The sequence below is a fragment of the Aedes albopictus genome, unplaced genomic scaffold (genome assembly GCF_035046485.1).
Source record: "Aedes albopictus strain Foshan unplaced genomic scaffold, AalbF5 HiC_scaffold_47, whole genome shotgun sequence".
Taxonomy (NCBI): Eukaryota; Metazoa; Arthropoda; class Insecta; order Diptera; family Culicidae; genus Aedes; species Aedes albopictus.
The window spans coordinates 82,978-93,769 of record NW_026917276.1 but is presented as its reverse complement, the minus strand read 5'-3'; the positions used below and the strand labels follow the sequence as shown (position 1 = coordinate 93,769).

Here is a 10,792-nt window from a genome sequence, read left to right as displayed (position 1 = left end):
AGGCCTCAAACCCAAAATAGAAACCACTGGTGGGAAGGTGGGGTGCTATCCTAAAATAGCACCCGACAAGGAGTGGTATAATAAGGATAGCGATGAGGACTCCCGTGGCGATGCTCTTATGAGATTTAAGTTCCTTATCTAAAATAAAGAATAAATTATTAAAAACGAAAATGTTTAAACAAACCTATTCAAATTATTTATTGCAGTAGAATTTTTTATCATTTGACAGCTGAAACTTTTTTCATGATTTCTAAGATTGCTGAGATTTTGTTTCCTAATTTCAGTTCAGCATGGGGCACAAATACTGTCAATTTTTTTTATAGCAGCCGCCATTATGGCTAGCGTGGAAAGCTGGATAATATCGCCCAACTCTGTTGGTTTGGACGTTTTGCAGCTTGACAGTCCAATCTGACAAAATGTCAAAACAATCAGAAAACGCAGATTGGACGTTTGGTAAAACAGGGAAAATAAGTTGATTTTTCAGTATTTTTGTAAGTTTTAAAATAAAACCGAGTTAATGCAGGTTTCTTTGACCAATCCGACATTGTGCTGTTATTGTTTGGGTAAGAATTTGAGTAGTTTTGCAAGATCCAGTTGAGTGGAATGTAATTTATTTCCAGTTTACATGACATCCGGGGAACAGATTGTTCAACAACGAACAACCATCGGGGGATCTCATCTGTGATGAATGCGGATAGGGATATGTCCAAGATATACCAACGGTATCGCAAGATGCACTACGCCACAGTCAAGCTATGTCACGATTCCGGTTCTTATTCTGATGTGGAACACAGACAAACGGCACCAATGCAACCACTGAGCAGCAATCGGTCGAAGCTTCAATGTGGACGAAAACCCGTCGTTAACGCTAGTGACCAGTGATTACAATACAATGTTTTTACAAAGACAAAAGTTAAATCGGCTCTGCGATCAATGCAAGATTCCAGTATTTATCATGAAATCTTATCAGCAGCAATTAAAGAATATTCACTAGAATGAATGGTGTAAGTAGTTTTGATGCATTGATCTTTTGATTGTCTTGATTGTCTTAATCAAGGCAAATTGCATATGTTTACGCTTGTCGATGTGGGCTTTGGGATCTTATACCTGGTAAAGTAACATAAGGTGTAAGATGGATCTGGGATCGAAAAATCGTAACGAATAGGAAGGAATATGATGGAATATGTGCATCCCATCAGCCGCCGGATATGAACCTCATCAGTACCTACTGTAAGTGGTACTGTAAGAGCCTCATACTGTGGATTTCCTGTCTTGATTACCGAGCGATCCAAGATCTATTTGATGGATATATCGTTGACATTTTAGTTCCTTAACTAAAAGCTGAGAAAATATCAGAAACTATCTGCGAATAGAAATATTTCTAAATAATTACTTCTGTTGGTTGGTAATTATTAGCTATCTGTAAGCTTTTCTTGACTTTTTATCTTGTTCCGTCTATATATATAAAAATGAATTTCTGTTTGTCTGTCTGTTTGACCGCTATGCATTCAGAAACTACCGAATCGATCGGTGTGAAAGGTTCTTAGCTTGGTATGAGACCTCTCCGGTCTCAGGAACGGGGGCTCCCATACAGATGACTTTGTGGAGGACGTCCCTATAGAGCTACATGTCAAAAAACACAGTAGGCAGGCAGTACGACGTTTGCCAGGGCAGCTAGTATAATATAAAGCTTGCACATGTCCCAGCCGACACCAAAGATTTTTTCCAAGAAAATTGAAGACTGAAGCTGCAAATACCTTCATCTGATGAATGATTTATCATACATATTAAGCGTAAAAATCATTCTGTTACATTTTTAAGTGCATAAAATTCATTTTTAATATCAATTTCCTAAAGTCCTAAGTGACACCGATCGTATGAAACAGTCCAATTTGATAGGTCCTAACTGCATTAGTAAATGCATAAGGTCCTATGTGAAAAATCTATTTGAAAACATGGAAAAATGTAGAAAAAGCACAAAATAAACATCTTTTCCGAACTCTACGATAGATTTTCCTCCCTATAAGTGAAACAAGTTTACATAAAACATCTTGGTTTTAATTGGAATTTAAGTTTATCATTACTACTTTCGAATCGCATTTTCTCCGATTGTATTAAATGTCAGTTAGGACTATTTGAAATGTTCGGCCTGATTTACTGAAATCATTCTCAGAGCATCGCCACGGGCGTCCCTATCTGGGTCCCTATCCCTATTTCCGGGCCCTGAATAGGAACCCATGTTCACACCGGTGGTATCTAAATGGGAATGAAAAATAAGGACGCGACATGGGATTAGCGATGGGTTTCCACATTTGGGGACCCACTCAAATCTTGCGCTGAGTTGCTATTGCGATGGCTTGTGTGACGTCACTTTCTTTATTTACATTTTGCGGTGAAGTGAGATGAGCAGTGGTGTTGAAAATGAACAGCAGTGGATCAATAAAGCAAGAGGTGAATATTGATGCATTTTGTCTTACGTGATTAGATGTTTTCCAGAACCCTATCACAAACAAACAGATGCAACACTAATAATTCCCACGTACACCGGTTCAACGGTTCATTTAAAAATTTAATAGGTGGCCAACTGCCCATCTGTGGCGCTCGCAGCGTTTTTGTTCAAGTTTTACATTCGCTCAATATTGTCACCTAGTTTATGATTGGCCACTCTATTAGCCAAACTCAGTCCTTTTAGATTGGGAGAATATGTTTCCGCGACTATGATTTTGAATAGCAAACGTATCACTTGAAAGAAATTGCTATTAAAATCATCGTCATGTAAACATAATCCCCAATGCCAAACACGCTACTTCACAAAACGCTCAGTAGGTGCCGGTAGTGAGCGAACGTGAAACAGGAGCAAAAATTATGTGAGCGCCGTCTGCGAGCAATTTGCAAACTACAAAATATTTGGTTTAAATTTTCTTTAAAAAATAAAACGATAAGAGATGACTAGAGGGAGACCAGAGACGTCTGCTTGTCTGTGACGAAATGTTAGAAGTGTTACGTGTGCTTGTCTGTGACCCTTTATGCCTTTGTGATTTTATGCAGGATTCATGAAAAGTTTGGGCATTTTTAATTTGTTTCAGTTTGTACTACATCCGATACAAAATGAGGACCACTTTTAGCAACGCACGGTGGAAAATCAATATGTTTTTGAAGTCCCTAAACTCAAAATAGAACCCACTGGTGGGAAGGTGGGGTGCTATCCTAAAATAGCACCCGAAAAGGAGTGGTATAATAGGGATAGCGATGAGGACTCCCGTGGCGATGCTCTCAAGAGCGAGCGAATCTGAGTGTCGCGGACTGACCCAATAAATCAGGCCAAACATGTCTAAAGGTCCTATCTGCAGAAGAGAGGCTCTCTTTGGTTTCCCTCTCTTTCGTTAATATTTATCTCAGCTGTTTATTTGTATATGATCCTTGCATTGAACGATGGTCAAAACCTGAGTGTCGCGGACTGACTCAAGATGCTCTCTCATCGGGAGCCAAACATTGAAGATGGAGGTTATGTTAAACCTTGTTGAGCCTGTGTGATTGATTGAAGAGTATTGTTATCTAGGTGCTGCGGATGTAATCAAAACTGTTGTCACGATATCTCCATTTGCCGCTGCCAAGTCGTTGGAAAGCGAGGAGAAGGATAAACATTGTTTTGAGCCTTTTTTTAGCTAATTTTGTAACAACTATCCATATCAAAATTTCCATCGCGAATGGAAAATAATAAACTTTGAACACGAGAACAAAATCGGAATAATGGTGGATTGATCATGTTTACCATTTCCGAACAGCGTCGCGACGGCGTGTTTGACAACCGCGCTGAGAGAGGTGGTTGCAAGAAAATTGAACGCTCGTGCGTGTTGTAGGGTCTTACCCCTTGAACTAGATCGATCTGCCAGTCTATGATGTTAAAAGATATTACCCGTTGCAAGAAAATAGAGAGCGAAAAGAGTGCAAAATCGCTAATAGACCTCCGCTGGTATGTTTAATCCTTATGGTGTCTTCTACAATAAGTGCGCGAATTGGCCAAGGAATACTGCGCCGAAAACACCGAAATGATTTTTCTTACAGGCGGAGATGTATGGGCGCTTGCGCGTACAAATTTTCGCGCAACGCATAATATCTACATGCTGGCAACACCGGAACGGAAGAAGATTATTAGGTAGTGAGTCGAGAGGGATGGCTGTGTGACGAGCGATAGTGCGGACGTGTTCACAACGCGCGGTGTGAGTGAAAATCGATGTGCAAATAAATGTAGTTTTGGTTTACCGAATCTTTTGGAATAATATTATTTAATATTGAGTGAAGCTTCTTCCGATAACTCTTGCGATAACTCAACAACCTGGCGACGAGGATAAAGCAAGGTAAGCGTGAAAAGATTCCGATTGAAACCTGAAATTGGTTGCAAAGAAAAAAAAAAGGTGATTTCTTTTTCAAAATGGCCGAATATAATGGCCTGGAAGTGCATTTCAATTTATCGGTCGAAGAGCTGTACAAGTGATAGAAAAAAAAAAGTTTGGAATTTGTGAATTATTGATGTGCAACCGGCGATGATTTATATTGATTGTGGAAAAGGGGATTTTTTTTCATGCTCATTTTCATGTATGGACGGGGTAAGCACTACGTGAAGCTCGAGGTGGAGGAAGGGGGTCGTTGTGTGTGTAAACCGGCAAACAAAACGGCAGTGTGTGGTGGTGTGAGACGGAAAGCGAGCAGTTCTTCCATCATTGAATGATTTTTACTGATAGTGCCTTTGTCATTAGTGCCATTTACACTTATCAATAAGTTGATTCAACCAAGAGGTTCAATCTTTCCTTCAACTTCATCAAGAAACACAATTTGATGGAAATATTGCCGAATGTATTGCATGCATTTTTATTGAGGAAAACATGGATGATAATGTTGAATCTTGATGTAAATACTGACCAACCTGCAAAAGCGAGGATTGAGGCTGGTGATCATATCCTCAATATTTCCCCTCCGAAAGATTGATCCAACCACCGCTATCATCCAGTTTGACCAAACCATCAAGATCATCCAAGTCCGTCAAACTTTCCCCTTGAGTTGTTTTATTTGATCAATCCAGCAGGGTAAAAGAGTCAGCAGATTGAGCGAAGACCATTTCATCAGTGAGGAAGAGATAGCAATTCACTAACATTCAGCGCGTGGTTTACGGCGTTCATGGTGGCCAGCTCAATTGAATTTTATGGAATGCTTTGGAAGCAAATTTTTAGAAATAAATAAAGTGTCACGTTTTTGCATTGTAAATAAAATAAAGACTTGATCATTATAAAAGTGCAAATTTCGATATTTCACTTGCTTATTCAATTCCATTAATGATTATGAAAAAATAATGTTTTGATAATTTTGGTTATTTACCACGTCATATTCGATTTTTTGTAAGCATTCATAAACTCTTATTTATTGAACCCAATCTCTCGGATAAGTATGATGAATTGGTAAATAGTGGATCTATTTACTAATTCTACTAATTCATCATGCTATTTTTCCTAATTTCTTGAGAAGGTTGATGTTTTTTAATTTCTAACACAAGTTATGAACTTCTACCGGTGAACCAAAATACTTCATACAAAATGGAGCTTAAACAATAAGCATTAACAGTTAGGTTCGAACTTCAACATGTAAATTTGGAAATCACTCAAAGGGGCTTTTCCCTCTTACAAAATTTAAAGTTAAAAATAAATAAATAAATAAATAATAGTCAGGTTCGAACAAGTTTTGATTTTTGCTAATGTCATAGTAAATATGTAAAGCAGTAGAGGTTTGGAAAACAAAGGCTGATAAGAGGTTATTGCCATATTGATTTGTTTGTTTCGGCTATAATTGAAAATGTTTGCTTTATCCGTTATTAACAGGTTTATCTATAGCTAGATTGATTACTGAACTATGATAAAATTATATGCCTTGAGAGTGACTTTGTGTATTATTGGAAGTGCTTCTCTCTTTGCCATAAGAGTTTTTTGTCGTCCAAATATCTTGAAACTTAGTTGTAAACAGTTTGATTGGCAAATATGTGACGCCAACTTTCAGTTTATCAGACTTTAGATAACACCCCATGACGAAAAGAACAAAGCTTTCGAAAATATACTGAGTTTTCTAACATTTTATACTAAAGGCACTAGAAAATCGCATATAAGTTAGTGGAAATTAAAGATGTGATATAAAACATAATGAACCAATATTAAATATTAAACATTATTCCTAAATAATCTAATGAAAATTTACGATGCGCAACTTGTGCTTGAAAATGTTTATTTGGCAGCGCTTTCTTGTTTCCTTTATTCCACCATTCCATCAATTATTTCTTTCTCAAGGATTATTGATGAAATCACGAGGATCAAACCAAGTATCAATCCAATATCTTCGACATTACCCCTTTCCAGAGAGATAGATCAAGCCGAGGCTCGAGCAGAGAGAAAATCTCCCGGCAGTATGAGAGAAGTAACTGTTAATGCATAAAGAGAGAAAAAAAAAAACAAGTATCCGTGCATGCTTATCATACGTGCACAGCTAGCAAAGCAAAGCCTTTTATTGAATCAATGCGTCGTCGGTGGGTGTGCGGTTGATTTTCAGTCCTACCAATCCCAAAGCCAATAATGCGGAAGATAATGTATACAATGCATTTTTGTCACATTTTTATTTAGGGGTAGGCGGGGCAATATGGACACCCTAAGGTTTTTGCCAACTTTGCCTAGCAAGATGTCAAAAAAGTTTAGTTTTTTTATGCATGTATCCTTTTAAAGTCTATTTAGCATCTATTGCATAAGAATGCTCACGAAGAAAAATGATTTATCCACTTCAAAAACTGTTATGAAAAATGTTAGTTTTTCATGACCGTCTTCAAGCATACGGGACAGAATGGACACCCCCATGGGGCAATATGGACACCATGAGGCTTTTACGAATTTCGTACATTATTTACACCTATAAAGTCATTTCATTACAAAACAATTATTATGGATGAATAATTAATACGCCGAAGTAGTGCATTTTTGTTCAGTTAATTTAAATTCAGGCGGTTTGGATAAAACTTCGTTTTTGTCGGCATGTATAGCTGTGCCTAGAACAACTATTTTCCACTGCTGTCGTTTTTTGACCAATTTGTTTCACCCTATGTCTACTGTAGTGAACATTTAACCGAAAATATACTGAAATCGAAGAATTTGGTTGGTTTGTGATTTAGGTTATATTTTTCCCTTGCCGCTTCTTTCAAAAAGGTAAGTGTCCATTTTGCCCCGGCAGCAGAAGATATTTCCAAACTTGATTTTTGATATAATAAAGAAGAAAATATAAACATGTTAAGCATGTAGATACAGCAAAACTACTTGCATGTGTTCTAGAAATATCAGGTTTTTATCGATCTGCAATAAATTAATCACTAAATCTTATTTTAGATGGTGTGAAAATTATAATTTCCATGCACAAAAAATGGACGTCGCAACTTTTTCGTGTAAAATCAAGTATAATTTAAATTTTGAATGTTTCTTTCCTGAAACTACGTTTTAGACAAATGGACTATATTCTCCATTCATTAAAAGTTCAAAAAAGTTCGCATATTTCAAAATATTGAGGGTGTCCATTCTGCCCCGGGTGTCCATATTGCCCCGCCTACCCCTATGTTTTTTTTAATGAATTTTCTATTCATATTAATTCTTCTTCTAACCATTTTTACATAATCAAACATTTTAAATATTTTTTATTACGAAAAGTTTTTGGACAGCCCATGGGATGGGACTCGAAACACCTTCAGTGCCGTCTTGCTGAATTACCTTTATATTTCGACATTACACAAAATAACTACTGAAGGGTGTTATTTGTCAGAAGGGGGTATTTCTAATTTATAGGTAACGCAGCTAAGCATGTTACCACCATAATGTGCAAATTATTAATTAACTGGTGTTAGAGACCGCCAGTGCACCAGTATTTTTTAGCAAAGTTCGGTGGGACACGAACCGAGTTAGAAGATTACACAAAAAATGTTGTGAACTGTTTATTATCACTAATGCATTGAAATAGTTGGGTTCATTACATTTACCTCTGCATAAATTATTTACATAAACTTTGCATAAATTTACTACATTACTTCTGCATAAATTGTTTTTTTTTGTTCGATGATTTATTACATCTGAATTCAGTTTTTTTTGTATAATATATTTCAATAGCTGTTTATTTAAATTTTAAAAAATACGGCAACACGGCAGAATGCTCTGCAATGATGATGCTCTCGTTCACGCGCTGCTGCATTGAAAGAATGATAGATTGATCTGGAGGGGAAATATTGAACCAATCAATTGATCCATGGAATAATTTGACCCATGGTTTGAACAATCTTCGAGAGGATTGATGTAACAATTTTGAAGGTGGGGAAATATTGTAGAGAAAATTGAAGAAAAATGCGCTATGGAGGGGAAATATTGCTGTGTGGTTGATCAAACGGAAGATAGAGGAAAAGTTGAATGATTGATGTCAATCTATTTTTGAACAATATTATACATTCAATGCATCCATAAAACGGCCAACTATTGATCAATATATGCACCGTGTGACTGGCGCTATTGTGGTGGACGTGCTACATACAGTGGAGGGAAGCCGTGTTGATTGCGTTGAATGATGGGGCTCGCATGTTCTGGGTGTGTATTACGATAGTGTGAAAAAAAAGCAGAGAAAATTAAAAATGTGAATGGATACAATAACCGAGATGACGACGGTTGGGACGGGCGGTGCATTCTTGCCTTCTGCCGGCAATGATGTAGAAAGGTATGTAGAGATGTTCAAATAAACTTTTGATGGACTGTAAAAAAATATGTATAATAGATTGATGCGGTAAGCTTGAACAGGAGGAAAGTGTTGAAGTAAAGACGACAAGTTTTATTGAGTTTGTATCCTTTTGACCAGTAGCGTCAATGGAGGTGAGGATGGGTAAGATGGGAAAAGTTTTAAAGGTTGTTGGCAAATGTAATATCCTTCGGACCAGTAGCGTCGGGGGAGGTGAGGATAAATGTTATGGAAAAGTGTTTAGTTTGTTTTTACAAACGGTGCTCAAACGAGGTTTGGAAATAAATTGTAATTATTTTAAATGCATGAAGTTTTATCCCTTGGACCAGAAGCGTCGAGGGAGGTGTGGATTAACATGGCGAAAATCTGTATGATGATTTTGTACCAGTAGCGTACGAAGGAGCGAATGAATATGTTTTAAATTTGTATTTCTAGCTTAAATCTGTTATTACCAGCTGATACACGGAAAAAAATATAAACAAAGGTGCCATCAAAGGTAAGTGAATAAATTTTGTATTTATTCAAATATTTTGAAGCATGAGTTTAAATAATAATAATAATAATAATAATAATAATAATAATAATAATAATAATAATAATAATAATGATAATAATAATAAAATAACACATGTTAATACTATTATCATTCAAAATTGTAGCAACAAATAGTTTTATTTCATTGGCTATTATCTCGGCTATTATATGGCTTATTTGTTACAACATTTAGAGAACTTCTATTAAATTTATTTATGTACATGCTCTTCCCGACAACTGAAATGCACTATTAGAATCAGGAACGAAGAATATGGGCAATATATCAATAAAAATGCTTTACAGATGGAGGAAACAAGGCCGATACCACCTTTCAGATGCGAATCAATGGAGAAGCAGAAGCTGTCTCGTGAATGGGAGTCGTGGAAAGGATCATTGGAATGTTATTTCGATGCATACTCCATTACAGAACAACGTATCATGAAAGCTAAACTGCTCCATTTGGGCGGGGTAGAGCTTCAAAGGGTATTTCGAAGCTTGCCAGATCACGATAAATTCCCTATTGTGGCGCTGGAGCCAAAATTCTACGATTTGGCTATCGCTGTTTTGGATGCGTACTTCCATCCAGGAAAACAGGATGTGATCGAAAGAAGAAAGCTCCGTCAATTGAAGCAGGAAGCAGGGGAAAAGTTTTCACACTTTTTGATTCGGCTTCGCCAGCAAGCTGCAAATTGCGGGTTTGAGAAATACAATACAGATGTGGGTGATGTTTTGAGGGAAATCTATTTAATCGACATTATTGTGGAGAATTGTCGTTCGGAAGAATTGAGGCGGAGTATTTTGAAGAAAGATCGTAAGCTTGCGGAGATCGAGGAAATCGCCGCATGCATTGAAGGGACAGAGCAACAGTTGAAGGATTTGAAGGAACCAACGCCAAATGTTCGCGAATCGTCAGTATTTGAGGTCCATGGCCGGAAACAGGTGTTTCGGGATAGGAACAAGGTGACTGAGTCGACAAATGGAACAATGAATTTTCGATCCCCTTCAGGCCAATCAAATTGGGTTCTTTAGGGGTATCCAGATTATTGCATAATCGGAATCTCCGTCCAAAAATTAGTCGAAATCCAAAATTTCATCATTTTTGGAGCCCGGAAACTATTTTTAAAATGCATTTAAAGTTTGTATGGGGAAAATTTTTTGTTCGGGGCGAACTGTCACTTTATCGATTGAACTGTCATTCTATCCACGGAAATTAAAACTGTTTTGTTTGTTTAACCATCTAAACAAAGGAATTGGAACGCAATAAAATCACGTTATACTCGAAAAAATGAGCTCTTTCGATTAGGCTAAAGAAAATGGTAATATATAATTCACTAAACAACCCAATTGGAGAAACTCGAACGTATCCTGTTTTGCTTGTGGTACACCAGGGCATATTTCGAAGTCACCTAACTGTCCTGCCAAAGGTCGTACATGCCGTCGCTGCAAGAAATTGGGTCATTACGAAGCT

At 37.1% G+C, this 10,792-nt stretch overlaps 1 long non-coding RNA gene across 1 annotated transcript; it reads left to right on the top strand.

Moving 5' to 3' along the window:
* The first annotated feature begins 361 nt into the window (after nucleotides 1–361).
* LOC115256934 (uncharacterized) lies at nucleotides 362–843 on the top strand. The gene is made up of 2 exons (XR_003892870.2): nucleotides 362–563; nucleotides 621–843. It is a non-coding gene; the product is annotated as an uncharacterized LOC115256934 (long non-coding RNA).
* The last annotated feature ends 9,949 nt before the right edge of the window (nucleotides 844–10,792 follow it).